General features: G+C 39.5%; 1 protein-coding gene across 1 annotated transcript in view; it reads left to right on the top strand.

Moving 5' to 3' along the window:
* The window catches only part of mafa (MAF bZIP transcription factor a), a 93,810-nt gene extending 72,790 nt beyond the window's left edge, over window positions 1-21,020 (top strand). Inside the window, exon 3 of the mRNA XM_008310636.3 lies at window positions 14,236-21,020. The gene's annotated coding sequence lies outside the window, so the exon portion shown is untranslated. The remainder of the gene's footprint in view (window positions 1-14,235) is intronic.
* Window positions 21,021-21,776: the final 756 nt, after the last annotated feature.

Raw genomic sequence — 21,776 nt, 5'->3', positions numbered from 1 at the left:
TCTTCTGTGTTCTTGACACAGGACAGCCCTCAGTGATGTGCCCTTCAAGGTCAGTTTGCCTCTGGTTATTCTGATCCTGAGCCAGTTTGAGTAAAATTCTAGAGACATTTCTTGCAAAATAAATGCACGTTCTTGCAATTTACAAAATGCTTGACTCTTATAGAACTAATGATCAGTACACTATAATCTCATGGCGGCTCAGAATTAATGTAAATGCAGAGCAACATCCCGGTCCCCTATGTTGACACATCAGGGAGTCGGAGCTAAGTTGTTTCTGCAGTCAGATTATCACGCGTGATGTTGAGAGGGTTACCTTCGCTCTGATAGCAAAGCTGTTATTGCACGGCACATATGGCCCACTGACAAACATGACAGATGAAACACTTTGTTTGCTTTTGTTTAAGCACCGGCTCTTCTTCTAATACAAGCCTTTTAAGTGATCAAAAAGGCCCGGCAATATTTGATGTTGTCTGCAGAGAAGGGAGGGGGGGGGGGGGGGGGGCATAGGAAGTGTCAGCTCGTGATATACAGCTCCAACCCTCTGTCACACAGCGCAGTGTCTGCTGGGAAATAATCTGACATCTTGCGCTCGACACATCCAAGCAAGGAGGAGAAAAGGATCGTGAGGAGGAAGAGAAAAAGGAGGAGGGGCAGAAAGAAAAGAGTGATGGGACAAAGAGACGGGGGAGAAGAGAAGGAAGGCAGAGGGAAGTGGGAGTGTAAGAGGCAGAATAAAAGGAGAGAGAGGACACAATCAATTCAGCTGACCCATCTCCATCATGTCATCGCCTGTCAGCATAGATTTAAGAATAAACCTTTGGAGAGACTTTCCAGAGCTACAGTCTGATCGATGCGTAGCCAACGTTGCCCCTGATGTCACTGACACACATCAAACGCACTCTCAAAACACAGCAGACCCCAGTCTTGACCACATTAAGGGGGAACTAGGCAGGAAACCCGACCCTAAAGTTGTGGTGGAATATGAACATCTGAACACATGGTCAGCTAGTGTTGACAGCGAGGTGAAAAATGTGTTGATATTCTTAAAATAGCAATTGCAAGTATAAAGCAACATGAAGTGATTATTGTCTGCAAAAGTGTAAAAACTTTTGTGTCCTGAACACTTTAGCGCTAACACTTGTTTGACTCGTTAGCTCTCTTGAAATGACTAACAGAAAGGGCTAACATATATTTATACATATGTACAGTAAGTCTGTTCAATAAAGCTATAATTTTCTACAACAGAAAATTAGGTTTTGAATTTTTTTACTTGTGTGACTTATAAAGGTTTTATCCCAGATTTGTATTTTAATATTGTATAATGTGCCGACTAAGCAGGAATAAACAAGTACAAAAGGACCCAATGAAATAAGAACTGGAAGCTCATGTTGCATTGGTCTTGTCATGATATTTTGAGCGTGTTGAGGGACAAAAAAACAAACCATACAAAGTCTTGCTCTTTAAGTCACTCTATTTCTGTCTGTCTCCCTCTAGTGACCTCAGACAACCGCTCTAACTAAAAACCATCGAGAACTGTCTGATTTTTCCCCCTAACCTTGTACCCCCAGATTCAATATACTAAAGGCCAGGGAGGTAAAACACTGGGGGGTGCATATGGGCAAGTCCATTAGAGAAAAGAGAGAGTGAGAGGCAGAGATGAAGAGATAGTGACGGAGTGAATGAATCGAGTCATTAAGCATGTGTTTGTGGGAGCCTGCCTCCCATATGACAGTGCACAGAGGCAGAATGTTTCTGCTGCCGTTCTCCGTAAACAGACAAACAGATTGGCTCGTTTGCCTCTCTTTCCTCTGGGCAACATTTTTTTTTTTTCTTCTTCAGCTTTCTGGAGAACACTTAGGATTTTTGATACCGCCGGCCAGTGCGCGTATGGTATTTTCAATTTCAACACGGTTTCTTCTCCTCCAAACCATGTTATTTTATCAATGTATTTACAACGTTAGTGTTTAAAATGAGCTGAAAACCAAATATGGACAGAATTAGATACGTTTGTTGCCAATAGACGATACTGGAATGTTGTTACATTTTAAGGGTCACTCATCTTTGATCTGACCAAAATGACCAAAATGACACATTCATTGCAGTTTGATGTAAGAAATAAAATGTGCCACGAATGTAAAACTATTTCATGTGGAGACAGAAATGGAAAAGAGGAATTGTCTTTTTATTCCTGTGCAGAGGATTTTTTTTTTTTTTTGCAGTAAAATTTGGCCAGAGGAGAAAAATAATAATTCCAACCAAAAGTTTGGAATATATATATAGATATTTATAATTTCTTATGATTGTCTTCCACCATTTATCACTATTGCTTCCAACTTTTCAGTTAATTTATAAATCAGGGCAGTTCCTTGCTGTGTCCCCAACAATAGGCCCCAGTGAGGGGGGTGACCCACACTTTGTGAACCCTAATGGGACGAAATGGAGAATGGCACACATATGAAGCACGTTAATATCTCCAAACATCAACTGGGTTTTTTGTTTTGGTTTTTTACTTTTATTGCTGTTAAACACATAAAAACTAGATTTATAACACACTGGTTGTTTGGGGCAGTTGTTGCATTAATTTTTAAAAAGGAATCGTATTTTTATACGCCCTATGCACATTAAAAAAAAATTCTGGTTTATTCTAAGTTAAACTATTATTATAAGTGGAGTTTTGTTTTTTTTAAAGAGAACAGGTCTCGCCCTCTGTGCATTACCCAGTCTGACTGGGCTGCATTCACAAGCAGCGCTGAAGAACAAAGAGAAAATAAATGAACTAATTACTCATTACGACTTCATAGAAGCGAGCCGGACAGCATTTTTAATTAATTTTACTCTATTTATGATAATTATCTGTTCAGTGGGAATAAAGTGCCGTTTATTACGTTTGAATGGGTTAAAGGAGCCATTGTTTCAGAGAAAAATGAAGGATCTGAACACCAACTTCACGTCGTGCGTGTGATGGAACATTATCTTTGGGTATCAGGACAACAACAGGACCCACAAGCTACTTCAAAGCATGGTCGGGATTGAGATATTCAAGATTGACAAATTATTACTTAAGAAACAGACACGTGGCTTTGTGGATAATCCAGGACAAAATGATGTGGGAAAAAATGAGGGTTTTCATCAGAGCGGAACAAATTCTGTTTCTCCGGCCAGTGGAAAGAGAAACCACTCAATCTGTCACTGCCGCACTGACGGCAAAATCAAGCTCTCACTTCAAAACCTAATGAAAATCTTGAAAAAGAACTGTATACTTAGACCAAACTATGATGAAATTAACTCTGTATCCTGTCATGAGAGTACTCTCTCTCTCTCTCTCTCTGTCTCTCTTCCTCTCTCTCCCTCTCACACACACAGAGAGTATTTTTACTCAAATGCCTTTACATCCGATTCTTCAATCCTCTTCGACCCGACCGCTCTCTGTGTCGTCTTTAGGTTTCATGGTGGAGGGCAATCGTTATGTGAGTGATGGTACCCATCAGTGTAGTGCATGTGTTGTAAAACTGTCAGCCGCTGACAGATTGACTGACGTGGTCAGCCCTTCAATCACCAGCACAGAGAAGGAAGGCAGGTTGAGCGGGGAGAAAGATGCAGAAGGGGAGACGTCGAGCGTGTGAGAGGGAGACAGAGAGACAGAGAGAGAGAGAGAGAGAGGTGAAACAGGTGCGTTTCAAAAATGCCATCTCGCCTTTTTTTTTCTGCGATCAAATCTCGCAAAAAAAAACAAAAAAACAATAACAACAAAAACACGGACGGTTTTCAAAGCAGAGTCAAGAAAGAAGGCAAAAAAAAAAGAGAGAGAGAGAAGTAAAGTTCCTGTGTAATTTCCAACAGCTGTTGATTCAAAGGGAAAAACTTTATTGGCTCCAGATGGTCTCAGTCAGTGGCAGAACGAGAGAGCTGACTTCATTGGCTCCAGCCATGTGTTTTTCCTCCTGATAGAAATTAAAATGGTCGTTCGTTTGTCACTGCTCACTACACAGCCTAGAATGTAGCAATGAAACGTTCCTCAGTGATAATGCACCATAATTACTCAAATGCCTGTTCTTTATCTGCAGCAGGGAGGGAGGACAGAAGGAACAATTTCTTCAGATGAGATTTTATAACCCGCGGGAATTGGTTTACCGCACGTCTACACGCAGAGCACACGGTCACAGTGCTGTGTTTTTCATGTTTTAGTCATTTATGTAGGATTTAGACACGAGAGAGAGGGAGAGAGAGAGTGGGAGAAAGAGGGAGAGAGAGGGAAGTCTTGAATATCAGGTGCCTGACATGAACTTAGGAAAATAACATTATAATATAAATAAATAAAAATCAGCTCATTTTTTTTCCCATAACAAGCAGAGTTTGTTACTAGTGCTGCCACACCGTCAATATTTATCTGTTCTGTACGATACTTCCCTTTCCATTTCTGATGATACACGGGCAAATTCACAGACATCCCATAATTTAATTTATAAACAAAACAGAATGCAGAGTCTATGCCAACGTTGGCTTTTGCATCACCGTCATCATCACGTCAGAATGGATAAAATCAATAACTTTTTTTTAGTCACGTCAGAATGTCAAATGGATAAAATCAATAACTTTTTTTTAAGCCTCTGGTACAACCCTTTATATTTAACATGTAGGGGGCGCTATGCTCTATTAGGCCGGGGTCACCAACTATTGTGGGGGCTTAAATTTTCTAGACATTTTGGGGACCGGACACTCAAATAAAAATGAGATTAAAATGTTATTTTTTTTTCTCACAATTTGGGAATCCAGTCATGGGTCCAATTGGACGGTTCAGTGGACCTGATTCTGCCCACGGGCCACCCGTTGATGATCCCTGTTATAAGGTCTGAGTGGGGTCAAAATTCCAGGGAGTCAGAGATAAATAAGCAAAAGAAGAGAATTCTGTTCAGCAGCAGCTTCTTCACAGAAATCTGTTCTCAGACCTTGAGAGAGAGGAGAGAGCAGGAGCCAATCAGCTCTCAGCTCACAGACCAGGTGAAAACATTCTCCTCACAGAGGTGTGCAGAGGTTAACAGTGGCCATGGTGAGCAGCTGAACATAAACCCAGACATGTGTCAGAAATAAAAGCAACAACTGTCAGGGCAAACGCCGTTAAGCGTCTAACACTGACAGGTGGAGTCACTGCAGAGAGAGTTGAAATATTAAAGCTGCACAACTCAATCACACACAGAGGTGAGCTGCATGACGACAGTGTGAACCTGTACTGAAGCCAAGGCCTGAAGCAAGGACGGACAACTGAACTGCTGAATAATTTCACTGGATTCTGAATGGCATTTTGAAATATGTATATTGGCTCCTATTAGCTAAATGTGCTATCTCTGAGATAGTTTTAATAAAGTTTGTAGCTAACATTTAGATATTTTTAACTGCATTTGACCACAAGTATTTTTAATTTTAATTTTATGTATTTTTTTTTGCTAAATTTTTTTTTTGGACACCAGTCAACCTTTGGTTAAATGAAAAAAATAAAAACATAGATAAAGTGAATTTATTGTTTAGCTACCATATGTTTCAGAGACTATTACTAACCGTAAACTGTGTCCAGCTCAACTTCTGGTTAGTTTTAGCCAATCCTCAGCTATTTAACTTCCCTACTGATATGACTGGTAAAAGCTCGTAGCTGTATCACGACAATTTGGTCTGGTAGTTTCTGACTTAGCTTCTGGACTCACTGCAGTTACTTTGTACTTTGTTTTTTTTAGTAGCAGTGGTTTCCATGGATTAGTGACAGAAAAAGTCCTCATTCCCAAATTTTCCCCAGGCTATTCCACTTAATTGTGCTAGAAAATGTGTAAATGTACCCAAATGCAGTGCATTTCGGTGCCTCCTAATTGTAGTCTCAAGTATCACAGGAGGAGCAGTGGTGCCTACGGGGTTTTGTGCATTAGCGAGTGTTGGCCTCCCGTGAAAACGCTGCTGCAACACCTCTTAACTCCACTGTGACGCTGCAGCACGACAGGAGTCACGGCACGATGGGCCTGTGTTTAGTTGGGATCGTCCAACATGTAAACACCTCTAATGTCTTTGGAGACGACGCTGTCGACGCTCTCTCTCTGTCCTCGTAGCCTGATGGCGTTTCTTAAAGATTCTTGACGACTGGTTCACGGCCACAGTCTGTGTATGAACGCTGGCAGATGTCAACTGCCCTGGGTCTTCACACAATCTTAATGTTTACATTCTCTTTTACTACAGCCTGTTACAACACATCAGTGGCATCAATAACTACTTTGTGAAGTTAATTAGATTATATTTTTCAACATTTTTTTTTCATAATTCCACTGACCTTCCACTTATCATTGCGCTAATGCACAGTGTTTACACAACCATCAAAACCATCCTCACAAAGTCTACAAACTGACACTGGATCTGCTGGAGATTTCCACCAGTTAAAAAGGAATGTTTTATTTTTGTTTCTCCCCAGAGTTGCAAAAATGCTCAGCTCGATGTGTGATTTAATTTGGTTTTCAATAATAATTGTAAAACTTGTTCCGCTTTACTTTGTCTTGTTTAAATAAAATCAGTATAACATTTACTGTATATACATTTCTCTTTTTCCACCTCCTGTTTTCCACCTCAGGAGGGTAATTTAAAAAAAAAATCTAATTTTAAAACAATCAAGAATTTGGCCTATGCTAATAAAATAACAACTCCTAAAAATAGAATAGAAAACATGATAAAATTGAAATTACTTTTTTTGAATAATTAAGCAGTTTAGCAGAATCACGACTGAAATAGTTGATATTTCAAACATAAAATGTCATTTATAGATATTTAGTGTGTATATATATATATATACACATATATATAGGGTTATCTTCACAGTACTTTCTTTTCTTCTTCTTCTCTGGCTTCATGTGTTTCACTTTTACGTGAAATGAGCCAAAGTGACCTCTACCACGATGACTAACAGAGAATCACTCAGTACATAAAGTCCCTGCACCAGGAGTCACGCTTGATTTCACCTCATGGTTACCAAAGTGCACAGTGTGACTTGGAGATATGGACATTTTCCACTTCTGTTACTGCTGAGAACTGTGACCACGAAACACAAAGAGAACTCATTCTGAACATCTGTCCACGTTGAGGGACAGAAATACAGGGTGAAGACATCACATTATTAAAAAAACCCCACAAAAACACAAGTACAAATGCACAACAGTAACGTTGGCACCAACGAGGCGACCCAACAACAACAGGACTATGAAAAATATATCACACTATTATGGGATTGTATTACATCTTCTCCCAACGGCAGGTAATTCACGTTGACCTTTACACATCACCCCAAACTGACAACTTTAAAACAGAATATAACAGTATGGACAGTACTTCTTTTTTGTGTTTAAATATCAGGAAGAACCTTTTAGTTCCTACTACCATCTCATGTATTCTTAGCACAACGCAGTAGGATAGGTCTTTGTAGCAGCGGCCAATAGGAAATCTAGGAAAAATATTTGAAAAAATATTGATAATAATATATTTATTTTATTATTTCTTTACCTTCTAGAAAAGTAAAGAGAATTTATACGCAGCAGTGTTCACCTTGTATTTCTCTCCCGACTTTTATGGACTTTTTACGCCGTTGTGATCAGACATGTTCAAGTGGAAACAACAGCAGAAATGTCTTTTTTTATTTTCCATCCTAAAAACCCACAACTGTTCCTTCTTCCTTTTTTGTTCTTAAACATCCTCTCCTCTCTCTGTTTCTGTTCACTCAGACGGCGTCAGAGAAAAAGAAAAAAAAAAAAAGGCAGCGCAGAGAGAAGCTATTGGCAGGGTTTACAGCCGAACCTCTTGAATTTGCATTTCAGGAAGTGTGTCAGTCAGTACGGGACAGTCCCAGCTCGGAGAGATTTTCTGCTTTTATGTCTTATTACATAAAAAAAGACCAGACATATTGCACAGTGCAGAAAAACAACATTAAACCCTACATGTGTTATTCTTATGCCTTTATGAAAAGGAAAAACAAAATATTAAACTACACCTCAGTTCGGTTAAAAAAATGCTTACGTTGCGCAGACATCAATTAAAGGCCTCTCGCAGAGCTACGCAGTTTCCGCTTTTTTTTTTTTTTTTTTTAATATTTTTCCATCGTGCTGCATGATATTATCCATTTCCCTCTTCCAGTAACATTGCATTAGATTTCCAATATTCATGGTGTGTTTTTCCATCTTTCACAGATCAAGACTTCATGGGCTTTTTAGATGAAAAATTATCAATACAAGATGAAGCATCAGCAAAAATGCGGTGACACATTGCCAACATGCTCTTGTTCCCGGTGCCAGCATCAATAATTCAGCCAGTAGCTCATAACTTTATTTTCAATGCATAATTGAGGCCAACCTGTGTTTTCTTTGGCCACTTCTACATCAGGCAATTTTTAAACAATAGACGGTCCAGTCCATTAAGCTTTAATATCTTCTCTTGAATCTTTTTTTCATTTGAGGATGGAAATGTTCAGGTAAAATATGAGCAGTTCGTAAGGGCGGTTTCTGACTGAGCCCCGAGCCCCTCCGAGAGTGTGAGGTGAGGCGAGTTCACGCGTTATCTCTCCACAGACGTAGCTTCTGTGAGCATGAAAGCGAAGAGAGGATAACTGTGGGAAAGATGTGGTGAGTCAATGAAAACTGAAGACTCCACATTTAACAGTGTGGTTTGGTGAGGAAGGGGGGCTCTCGAGTGAGGTGAGGTTTCTCTATAGATATGTCATATACTGTGTGTGTGTGTGTGTGTGACTTTGTGAACGTGACGAAGAAGTTGACAGGTTTGTTCTTTTAGTCAGTAAATGTGCAGCTTGTGGTGAAACGGGAGGTTTTGAGAGTCAGGTGGTCAGGATTTAGTCATGAGCTCAGCAGAGGCCAAGTTCACAGGAGTTGAAAAAGCACCATTTTATGGTTAAAAATACACAGTGTTTTAACTCTATTATTTAGTCATTTTAATGTCCAAAAAAATCAAAAAAAATTGTGAATTTCAAAATAAAAGTTAGAAAGGGAAGCTAAGATTCAGCTGACGACTGGTCAAAAAAAAAAAAAGCCAAAATACATTAAAAAAAGGTTTTTAATGTTTAGTAAAACTAACAAGCTAACACAGGAATATTCAGATTTAAGCAGCACAAATTAACTAAAAGGTAATGATATGTTAATGTAAACCTTGTTAGGACTAGCATTAGTCACAAGTTAGCCAAAGGGTAAAGGTGAGGGTAGACTTTACTTATAAGGAAAGATTTGTTTCATCATTACCAAAAACATCCTATAAATTAGCACCAAAATGGTTAAAAATAGGATGTATCTCTGACAATATTTAAAATACCACAAATGTGTTTAACTTAAAAATAGAAATCTTAAAAAAATTTAAAAAAAAGAAATGCAACCCACCATGTGGACCAAGTGCCACGTGGGGCCCCCAGGCCGCACTTTGACAACGTCTGTCGAAGACGACGCCTGTTTTGTTTATTTTCACAGTGGCGCTCATTAGCTCTCTCTCTCACAGCCACTCACTCATAATGTGACCTGACACTGTTCTCATTTGTTTTGTAATGCTACTTAATAAATATTGATTTACTATTTTAATTACATGTTAATCTCAAAACACATAGGTGCCAGGGTTACGACTCTCTCAAGTCACTCTGCAAATTTCCTGTTTGCAAATATTTATTGAAGATGGCGTCCTGAGAGGACCATAAAAGTGAATAGCAATCATTAAACAGAGACTAGCTGTCTACGATATCTGCACAAGTGTCAATATCAGCGACACGGCTTGACCCAGCTACTTATCAATTTACTTTTTCTCTCTCAGGGTTATAAACACACAGCCAGAGACAAACACAGAATGCTATATAGAGTAGGTGTTAAAAAAATGTTTTGATGCTCTAAGAAAAAAAAAAAAAAAAGAAATCCATCACAGGATATTAATGCAGGTCTGTTTTGAAGAACGAGAGAAGCACGCGATTTGTTTTCACAAAAATTATGTTTCCCCGTCGATCCCATGACTCTCGACAGATTTATTCATCTGTGTTAATGCAGCCTAAATATTTTTGGGCCGATGTGTTTATGTGATAAAGCTATCACCATAAAAATTATTTGCCAAAGTAAATGCGCTGAAGGGCAAAACACCAGAATTTATTTAGACAAAGTGTTGCAAATAATAAATCAGATCTGCGCAGCTAATTTATTCTTTCTGTACATTGCAAGTGTATTAAATTACAGAGGCACCGTAAACCTCTTCACTGACAGATGCTGTAATCTGCTACGAAACGTGACAGAAGAAGTGTCTGAGAACTGAACCCATGATTTCTACAGTGTGGCCTGTGATGTGAAGGGACTCAGGTGCAAATTTGTTGCATTTGTTCTTTTCTCCAGCCGAAATAAATCAGTCTTTTACTCTTCACTATTTCAATAAATGGTTGTTTTATATTTTATTTATCTTGATATTAAAAAAAAAAGTCCTGTTAAATGATTCAATGTGATACTGGGCAGTTGATAGTGGTAACAATTTGACTTTGATATTTGTATTCATAAAATAAAAAGACAAAACCTGCATAAACCTGGGTAATTATGGTAAATGAAATAATTTTACAATTTTAGGATATTTTTGTAGGTGGGTATAAATATGTGTCTAAAACGAGAATCCAATGGTTTGTTTTTATGAAAAAAAATAAATTAAAAAATTTAATTAATAAAACAGGATTTAGAAACATAGAGAATATTTTAATATTTATATTACATGGAATTATATATAGTGAATATTTTTCCTGTTATTGATTTTCACTATATTGGGATCAACTTTTTTTTATAAATAAGAAATAATATAAATAAGTTACTTGTAAATGTTTACTGTTTATAATGTTATAAAAATATTCTTAAAATTATTAATTAATTCAAGTATAATAACAGCAAAGCGAGGTTAAATAATACTAATAAAGAAATCGTCTGATTGACCCTTTCACTGCTGTGTCTCTGGTGTCTTAACAGCAAAGCGAGGGTTAAATAATACTAATAAGAAAATGTGAAATCGTGTGATTGAACCTTTCACTGCTGTGTCTCTGGTGTCTTTGTTTAGCCGAGTAAATAAACTAGTGCTCCGTGACTTAAACTGGACACAATCACCTTTTAGAGTGAAAAAAAACCTGCTGTGGACTTCGACTTTATTTGCTCCCAATTACACTCATGGAGCCATATGATTTAAGTATGCATCCACCCCCTCCTTTCTCTTGCTTTTTCACTCTCATTTCAAATCTCTCAATCACAGAGATATACTGAGACTGAGAATGCATTAGTGTGATTGGAAAAGGAAAGTTTCAACACAAATGGCTTCTTTCTTTTCTTTCGTTGCTCCTTTCTTTCCTTCTTTTATTCTCTCGGGAAAAAAAAGAAAAAGCTGTAAATTAGGCTCATTTTATTATTTATTTTTTTAAGTCTTATCTAAATAAAAACGCATCCTGAGCAAAGAAAAAAAAAAAACATTAACTGCAGATAAAAGGCCGTGTGTGATGTGTGTTTTGGGTATAATCTGTGTATTATGTAGTGTTTAGATGGTGTGTTGCTGAGATCAAGGTTGCTGGTTTAATTGAGCCTGTAGTGGACCCAGGGCTGAGAGGAGAGCGGGCAGAGGAGCATCGACAAACTATGAAATGGTTCCAATATGGCCAATCAATGAGGCTTTGTGAGCCGCCCTCTGGGGGCTTTGATTTTCCTCTCAAACAACAATCCTGGATCTCTGCTCTTCAAAGGCAAACTCCATCTTTGCTGTTATTGTTGTTGTTGCTTTTTCCCCATGTTTGAGTGATGTCACCGAGGTCGATTTTATCCATGTCCATAAAGGCTCTCCCACACTTGAATCACCCGGGAGATGTCTTCTGTGGGTCTGTGCAATGGTTACAACAACCAATAAAGGTCAATCTCCCATGGTAATGGCCAATTGGGTTTGTTCCCATTATTGGCCCTCTGAGCTGTGGTCAACAGATGGAGAGCTGGCATCGCCGATACACCCCAATCTTACGGAGGCTTGGCTCTAACTGCCGGCGCCGTTGTGCCATTCAGCACTGCTTTTTTTACTGTTGTGTTGGAGCACGTCGCTCAGCCGTGTGCAGCGTCTGTGTAAAGGCCCTGTCGCAGTTGCATCACAGGAGCGCTGCCATAACGGGCTAACTGTCTAACCATTTCATCTAATTGCCTCATTAATGATTCACTGGTGTTAGACTGCCGAAGCACTTCGCTGTGGGGAGCAAATTGTTCTGATTGGTTTGCCTCTGTCAATTATTGATGAGGCAGTGATCTGAAGTGCTAACACCTGGCTTTGGAGGTCCAAACGGTCCTGCATTCCCATCACATAATCTGTTAGCACACATCCTGGGAGCACGGGGCTAAAGTCTTGACAGCTGCTGTTCTCAAACAGTGGAAGTAGCGCGCCCCGGGGCAATAGCTGTGATCTCAGTTGTAGGATATAAACTCATGGAATATGGCTCACTGCTGCGCGAAAGATGGACCAAACAGACATTAGACTCGCATTGATTCGTCCCTTTATGTGAGGCATTTCCAGACTTCGAAACACCTAAACGGGTTGCGGAGGACTTTATGATCACCACATGAATTATATATGTGGTGGTTTTATGTATATATAATGTGCTGATACATATAGAAAACTCTGCATGTTGTTGAAATACATCCGGAATAAGTCAATATATATTTCTTTCTATTTTTAGGAAATATTCACTACTAATATTTCACATGAGTGGAATGAATAGCCCACCCACCCACATATAGTTCTAGTGCTTCAATGAGTGAAATGAATAGCCCACCCACATATAGTTCTAGTGCTTCAGTTTAATGCAGCATAACAATATATTTTTAAAATATATTATGTAGAATATCTTAGAGCTTAATTAACCTTTGGCCTCTCTGTACCTAAAATTATGACGCTGTCATGAATTAAATATTTGGATAACATTGTTGAATAATGTATTTACAACTGAGTGGGCCGTGTACTGCAACCAATGGCGTTGAGCAACTGCAATTTTCCAAGTGATGAGATGCAATGTCAATAATGTGTTGTTTATGACCATTTACAATGGGTGCTGGGTAGGAACAGCTACTACAGGGTCATGTTACTAGTTCAGCCACTGTTGTGACTACTATAGTCCACTATAGGAAGATAATGTCCCATGTGATTGCTCGTTCTGGCTGCATGACTCACGTGTCAGGCTGAAGTAGTTAAAGCTTCACATTATGAGTGTAATTCAAGACGCTGCAGGAGCAGAGTAGGGGTTTGTGGCACTTCTTTACCAACTGACAACAGAGGACAGAACAGTTTGACAGCAGTAGTTGCCGGGCTGCAGCAGCAACTGTAGCAACCGTAGCATGTAGAACAGCAATGTTGGACAGCAAGTGTTTTTGCTTGTTGCCTACATCAAGGTAAACATCATCTCCTGAGGACCTAATAAAGACTACAGGTTAAACAGCATTGATCCTAATGGGGGGTAGATTTTTCATTACAAGAGCAAGTAAGAAAAAAAAATGTAGTTCAGGTTCAAGAATGATTTTTAATAGACTTAAGCATGAGAGGAGATTAATGAAAAGGGATGTGGACATGGAGGAAACCGAACCATGCTCTCCGTGAGTTTAACTCATCTCTACTTGGCCTTAATTAAAGATGATTAAAGAGTCGCCTCCCGCTTATGCTGACGCCACTGTCACTCTGAATTCCAGCCAAGTAGGCTCCAAATTGTACACTCACGGGGTGGTCACACTGCCTTTGTATTTACTCCGGCTCTGGAGACAGCTGAGCTCCTCCCCCCACGAACACTGTGAGTCACTGTGTGCCACCATAGACCCATTAGCTGTTTCCAATGTATACTGTACAATGGACAGACCAGTGCACGGTGTGGTGTGTTAATACTGTTATTTTAGTTTCAAACATTTTGAGCTAGATATTGTAAGGTCTGGATCTTTACTTGATGGCCTTCAACACAGTACAATCTTGTTATTTTGACGTTAATATTTTTTTCAACAATTTTCGCTTTGCATCTGCAAAACTGCTGGTGGTGACCAAAGCAAAGTGCACCTATCTGTGAATACGGAATACATTGTATTGTACTAAAACAATCGGTGTAAGGATACAAGCTTTGGATGATCAGTTCAGCTTTAATATATGCACAGGCATTATTATATATTGTGCTAATAGTGTGCCTTTTCTGTTTATTTTTTCCCTGTGCAGATAACCTATCAGACGAACAGTGATGACATCAGAGCGGCTGACGAATCACACAGAGGCACCTACAAAGCACAACATTCAACAAAGACTTCAGCTAAGGACAAAATACAACGCCTGCAAAAATTCCTCAAGATCTCAACAGTGAAACACCTGAAAGCCTCGTACTACAGTCCTGTTCCCCTCCTTGGTGTTTTACACCCAGCTTTTTTCTATAGAAAACGTACAGAAAAGAAAAAAAATATAAAAAAAATAACAAAACAAAAAACAAAACAAAAACTAAAGTAGACAGACTCACAGCATCGACAACGGCAGACGATGAGGAACTATTTTCTGTATGGTGATAAGATCAACATTGCATGCTCCTGTAAATAGAACACATTACGACACCTATACTTATTCCTAATTAAGGAAGCATATCAAGTCACTTTCACCAACTTCATAAACCTTTATGCCTGTGAATCGTGTGCTATGGTTTTCCATATAAAGTCAGTCCAACGTGTATGCATCATTTTCATATCATTTCTTTACTCTTTGGAGTCAGTTAGACTGTAAAAAGTGTAGCACCTCTTATCGTTACAAAATGGCCTAGTCTTCCTCCTCTGTGTCCACTCGACTGTCGGACATGTGAATTGAAACGTATGGAGACAACAGTGTGGAGCAGACCGTAGTGTACATTTTCCACTCTCCTATTTAAAATTCCAACCAGTCGATATATCAGACTTTTTAAGAATTTAGAACACCTGAAGTTCTTTCTGGTAGTTAAGAAATAGTCCGAAGAATCAGAATATCTTCCTCTGCATACGACTAGAAGCTTAAAGGTAAAAAGTTATAGATAATGTGACATTTGAAAATCTTTAGAAAAATGAATTCACCACTCGGTACAACAGGTAAACCAACGGTTAAAAGTGGAAGTGTGAAAACAGGTTGCTCACCCAAGCCATGTCTTCTATTCGGTATTTCTAGGCATTATTTTTAAGATTTGAAAATTTTATTTAGGAATATCGTATTTTAGCCTTTCTTACCAGCAACTCTTGACATATTCTTTCCCTTGCAATAAATACCTTCCTCCCTTCTCGGGGTTTGAGTTGGGACTCCTATAGACGCAACCCCTGGGAGGATACTCTTCGCTTCGCATGGTTTGAAATAGCGCTCAAATCTTGAGCCTGCACATGGACATAGCTGATTGCAGTGCAGGCGTACGGACTCCGAGTTGATATTTCTATGGACTATGGAGACAAGAAACGGACCCAGGGTCAGCGGACAGTTAAGCTCAAAGGTTGCCCTCTCACCCGAGAGGAAAGAAAGAAAGAAACAAACCTCTGCATGGACAACAGGGATAACACTAGCTTGTTGAACGCCTCGTCTCCATCGTTGTCCTCTACCTCTCAGTGTATATTGTGCATCAAGGATTCTGGAACTTTTCAGTGACTGCTTTGCTGTTTGCACCGTGAAAGGGTCAAACAGACATGAGGAAGTCGGTCATCAGTATCCGGTACTGATGAACTTATGTTACCGGGCAAGGAAAAAAAAAAAAATCCAAGCGCATGCATACAGATGAACTCGAATGCACACAACTTCACTCCGACATGTTGCTGTATATATGTACAGTATACACACAATGTATAGTTCCTGATTCGGTACTTTGCATGTTGACTTGTAGATGGAACATGAACATTATTTATAGAACGATTGTTCAGGTAGGCCTAGTCAGTGGGTTGACTTTCTCAAACAATGCAAGCCATGGTCAGCTTTACAGACTCACACTTTATTTTCAGAAAGTGATGGATTGAATGACTGAAGTTTTTTTGTTTTTTTTTTCTTAATCCTCTTTAAAACATCTTTGTCAGCCAAATACTACAGATGAGTTTTTACACTCCCTGAAGAGACACATAACCAGCCTTCGATGACACACTTAACACAGCCACATTGAACATGGGCAGAAAAGAAGAAAATGGAAGGCAAACTGGGGCTCTCCAATTAATTGGCACTACACAAAGTGGTACGGGGCATCCTGCCAGCAGCTGTGTATTCATCTTATGTCAAATGGATTTGCAAATTGCACTGAGTCAATGTGCTGCCAGAAAAGTCTGAGAGCAGAAGAGGGAAAGTAGCAGGACTCAAAAAGTATGATCAACCAGAGAAAGAGAAGGAGAATACGGATTTCCATCCAAAATGTTTCACAAAATGTATGTACATTTTTTTTCTAATTGGTCCATGTATCCGCTAACCTTTTTTTGTGCATTAAATAACCTGTTTCTTAAGCACTTAAGAAACAGTTAGTCATACAGATCTTAGTGGCTCAATCATTACAGGTTCTTTTTTTTTTTCCACCGTCCTGGTTGGAATATTTGTCCAACATGAGATAAATGGCCATTTCATGCTGCTGCTTGGAAATCATTTAAGTCTTGAAATGTTCACCTCTGTAGACCCTGATCTAACAATATATAAACACACCCAATCCCATGAATATATGTACTAATGCATTCTGTCATGCCATAATACATATATTCATACGTGAGCACAAACACGTTGCTAATCTAAACACTTAGACTGTGTGTAAACAGATTGTCCACATAATGGGATTGTTCACTGTGTAAACAATAAGCTGTTAGTGTAATCACAGGTCAAAGATATACTACCAGGAGGGCCACACTATAGATATATTAACATGATGGATATGTGGACGGAGGGAGGGGGCGGGGGCTGGTATGCTACGGTGCTCTCCTAATTTAGATTCACCCCCTGCTGGGCCCTGTCCCCTGGACTCTACCTCCTCAGCCTCCCTTAAATCGGTCTCATTTATTTGTGCTCCCTAATAGGTTCCCTTTTTTTGTGACTCAGTTTTCCCTGTGCTAACAGGATCTGCTAATGCGGACATGAAGTTTCTGTATTACAGAGTGAAGTCGTCAGAGCCAGGAAGACACGCGGAGATTTAGCGTTGTCTATAATTTTATAACCAATTACAATAAAAGGCCAGGCACAGTTACTTCTTCTGGACGACTGAAACAACTAGGCTCACAACTGTCAATAGCGCCATCAATCAGGATAACTCCTACGTAGGTTACTCCGTTGCGCACACAGCTTATTAACTTATCTCCGCTTTATTTGATTAGAACGTAGCCCATTCGCTCAAACGCTTAATAAGTCCATGTCGCCCTGACTAAACACTACATTAGTGTCATCACTGGTTACCGTGTGTGTACTGCACATGTCCGTGGACCAGTGAAGCAGAGACACTTTAGAGAGACATGACAAAGCAAACACAGTTGCAGGACACCAGGGAAGAAAAACAACCTGAGAGACAGACAACAGGTAAAAGGTGGCCCATCTGGTGACGGCAATACAAGTGTAGCTTCTTTCCTAGTCTGACAAAAAAAAGTCAAATATACGGGTTGGTTCATTTCGCTGTATGAACCTGTTTATGTGATTGAATACATTAAAGCTGTCTAAACACACAGATACAGTTAGTAAGTAGTAGTTTTTCTTTTGGAAAAATATAAAATATTCCACTGATAATTTACCACAATAAGTCATTTAATCACCAATTCCTAGTCAACATACAAATTAGTCATGGCGGCCATATGTGGGAAAATTCCTCCAACTAACCCAACATGCCTCCCACTGTTTGTCCTTGCAAACCTAAGCCCACCCTGCGTCCTTGTAACCCGCGTTCAAACCCAGTGGGGCTCATTCATATGTGGCAGCTGGGAATTGGTACAGACTGTGCTTTTTACCATCGAATAATGGTGGATACACTACAGATAAAGGACACTGTCACACACCAGCTCTGGAACACACAGCACCTACTAGTGTTTCTCCTTGTTTTCTCTCAGTCTCCAACATAAACAAACTCCGTCCCGCTGTCTCGTGGGTGTCAAGATTATCTATGACCTCAAATAAGACGTGGTGGGAGCCCCGGGGCAGAGAGGGGGCAAAGGTGAAAGGATTACAGTGAGGCACCCCGTCTGAACTGCTCTGCTCTAATTCTGACCTCCAGATCAACCTAAGAGCTAAGATACACTGTATACGTCATGTGTACTTTGTATTGAACACAGAAAAAATCCAAAAATCATCATTATTTATGTGGACTTTTCTGATCAGATCAGAAAACGACAGTTTCGTAGATGTAAAAAAAAACAACATTTGGATTTTAATTTGGTCACAGTCAGACCGCAGACTGACTGTGGGTGGGACCTCCTTATGTCACCTAGCTAATGACATGGATAAATACTAGATCCTTTAAAGCCTTTACTACTACTTCATTCTGGCCTCCACATATGCTTGAGCCCTCTGAGATAAAACTGGCCTCCGAGAAGATTTGAAGGTGGACCAAGAGAATCTGATTAACACAGCCTGCAGACCGACCATGTTCTACCGGTGATGACTTGAAATTCTAGTGTTGCAATTATATAAATAAACAGTGGGGGAGTTAGCGGCGGGGGTAATAAATTGTCAGAGGCTTGGACAGGTGACATTTCAGCCTGTAGTATTTAGCTGTGCAGTCTGGATTCTGACAGCTTGATTTTATGCTGCTGCACCTGAGCCAGAGAAAATACAGAAAATTAACGACGGGGGGAAAGCGCTTAACTGGATTCCAATTTGTCTGTTCTGAAACATTATGATGACACTATTATAAAGACTGGAGATTTTGTGCCAGACTTATTGTCATTACAAAAATACTCACTTCACAAAGACATGAAATGGTGTGAATATGTCTGAAGCTGGAACCCTGGCCTCAGGCTGACTGATTGGCTCTAGGATAATGCCAGTGTTAAGGTGTTGCTCACTAGGTGGCAGTCTGTAGTCAACTGGACATTTGGACATGTGTTGCTGAAATACAGCCCCAAGCCATTACAGAGCTTTTGGTGATGCTTTAATGAAACAATTCCTTTTTTATACTTTCATCTTTTTTAAACCAAAGTTACGAACATGGACTCGTCGCTCCATCAGAGTTTAGATTGCAGCAATAAATTAACTTAAAGATAAAATTCTGTTGTCCAATCAAGTGACAGATTCCAGCGCACAGTTAATGTCATGAAAATTAAATGGAGATATTATATCTTTCTTTTAAAATATCGGGCCCATACAAAGTTGTTGCAAAATCTCAGCTCATATTGCAATGAAAAATATTTGTTTAATTGTGTGGCTCAACATTGTTCAGTTGTTCATTGTTATTTGTCTAAACACATGGGTATAATTTCTCAAAGTCACTGGTGTCTCAAAAAAAAATGGCTGTCACAATAATGAAATCTAATATCTCCTAATCCTTCCTCAAGACCACAAAATGATTCCCTTCATTGTCATTTGTTACTGAGGTTTAACTTAAACCGACTCTGATGTAGTTAAACCTTACAAAATATGTGAGGCTGAAGATTTTCTCACAGCGGTGCACACAAACAAACACAGGCAACACTGACTGCTGAGTTCCTCTACGGTTGCTTAAATACGAGAGACTAATTCTCTTGGGAATTGTCCTTGGGGTAAAAAAAAAAAAAAAAAACAACATTCAACGGGAGATTCCAGGATGTTTGCTGCCCTTCCAACTGTGAGCGTGATGTAATGTTTTAGTTTCAGACAAGGGAGAAGTTTGTAGAGTCCAAAAAGTTAAACATGCGTCCATTCTGGCCCCCCCGCAGAGCAACGAATGGGGAACAGCAGGGGGATAACCATATGTTATCAAAGTGTTCTTCAAAGCTGCAGTCTTTAGTCCACTAAATTATACAGTATCATCGCATACTGTGTACCTGACAAAAATAGAAAGAAAATAATAATTATGCATCTCAATATGCAAACACTGCAAACAGAAAAAAATCACTTTTAAATACAAAAAAAAAAAATGGAACATTTATAATTCATTCATTTCTCGTGGGAACGTTTTGCTTTAACTTAATTTCCAATTGGGGTCATGTCCCAATATGGTGGGTCAGCTCATAATTTTGTATTTACATGCTTTTTAAAATACTGCTGCTGCTGCTGGACAATTAAAAATTTATGGTTCCTATCAGAATCAGCCCCTTCTGTTACTAGAGGTTAATTTGTGCTCGCCCCTCATTTCAATTGTACTGTTGTAAATGTCCACATTATTTCCCACATGGGCCTGGGTGAGGGGTTTGATTATCCAAAGGTAGCCCATGGTTGGCTCCGTTATTGTCAAAGGGGCCGTAAGCTGCCGTAACGGCTTCTGGGGTCTTATTGCTATGGCGATCAGCCCCTCGCCACTTGGCCTTCATGACCCCAGTCAGAGATAAGCTTTATAGGAAAGCACATTAACATGCTCTGGCAGTCACCTCCCTCCTTTATCAAAGCTTGTTCTATGAAATCAAGTGTTTATGGAGCCCCAGTGAGAGTATAGAGCTGCTGATTGCCCATATTAGAGGTTGAGTGTAAATGAGCCAGGGGTGGACAAAGGACCTGTACAAGTGTGGAGGGTTGACGACGTGATACTGGTGTTATTCTTACTAAATAAGCAATAGAGTTAATGACTGCAACGCCCCATAACACGATACTAATCCCTGATCTGAGATTCTCTTGTCTAAGTACAGATATATCCATGTCTTCCATTTTGCCAAAAACCAAAAGCAATATGTATGTATTGAACTTGGGTACAATGTAAATGTCAGGTTTTGTCATAACCACAATACTGTACACACCAAAATCAAAGTTGTTGTTTTTTTTACACATATCAATGTGTGATTTGATATTTTGTGGAAATATGAAGCCAAATTAGGCAGAAGAAATATTTGCAAGGGTGACTTTTTTCTTTTCTTTCTTTGTTGTATTCCATCCTGGTTCCGGCCAAAGCAGAATTGTACAAGTATAAATTTGTTTTCTTTCTTTGTTGCATCCCATGTGAGCTGTACGGGGGAATTCTGGTTCTGGTCAAAGCAGAATTGTACAAGTATAAATTTAAAGCTTCACATTAAGTTGTACAAGGAAGTGGTTCCCAAAATGGGGGGCGGGCCCCCCAGGGGGCACAGAGCTGTTGAGTGAGTAGCATGGCGCAAAAAGGGGGCAGCGATTTAAATTCATTTTATTTTGTACATATTTTTTTCAACTGTTTAACAAGTTTCACTGATTTTTCATCCTTCCATCTGTATGGAGATTAAAAGCAATAGCTTTGATGTGTGGATGTCCCACTTACCGAAGGGGGGCGCTGCAGACAAAGTTTGGGAACCACCGGTTTGTGTGTTTGAAGACAGCATTACCAGAGTGTTAGATCTTTATAATGAGGTTTTTTTTTTTTTATTGTTCCTTTTTTCAAAAACGTCCGTTCTCCATCTATGGACATCCTACTGTGGCTATGAACAACACAGGACTAAAAAGGAAAGGTGTCAGAAGTGTGTCTGGTTACAGACTGATCACTGCTGAAAGATCCTTTCAGTATGTCCACAGTGATGGATGGTGATAGCCCTGTGTCTCTGTACACATCAGGGGGGCCCTACAGTTGTCAGTGGTCAGATAGAGGGGAGGAGAAAGAGAAAGATGTAGCTGCAGCTTAATGTCCTTCTCTGGTGCTGTGCATGCTCTTTCCTATTTGCTTTTCC

This window comes from Cynoglossus semilaevis, chromosome 5 (assembly GCF_000523025.1).
Source record: "Cynoglossus semilaevis isolate Cse_v1.0 chromosome 5, Cse_v1.0, whole genome shotgun sequence".
Taxonomy (NCBI): Eukaryota; Metazoa; Chordata; class Actinopteri; order Pleuronectiformes; family Cynoglossidae; genus Cynoglossus; species Cynoglossus semilaevis.
This window is presented reverse-complemented; position numbering and strand designations above follow the sequence as displayed.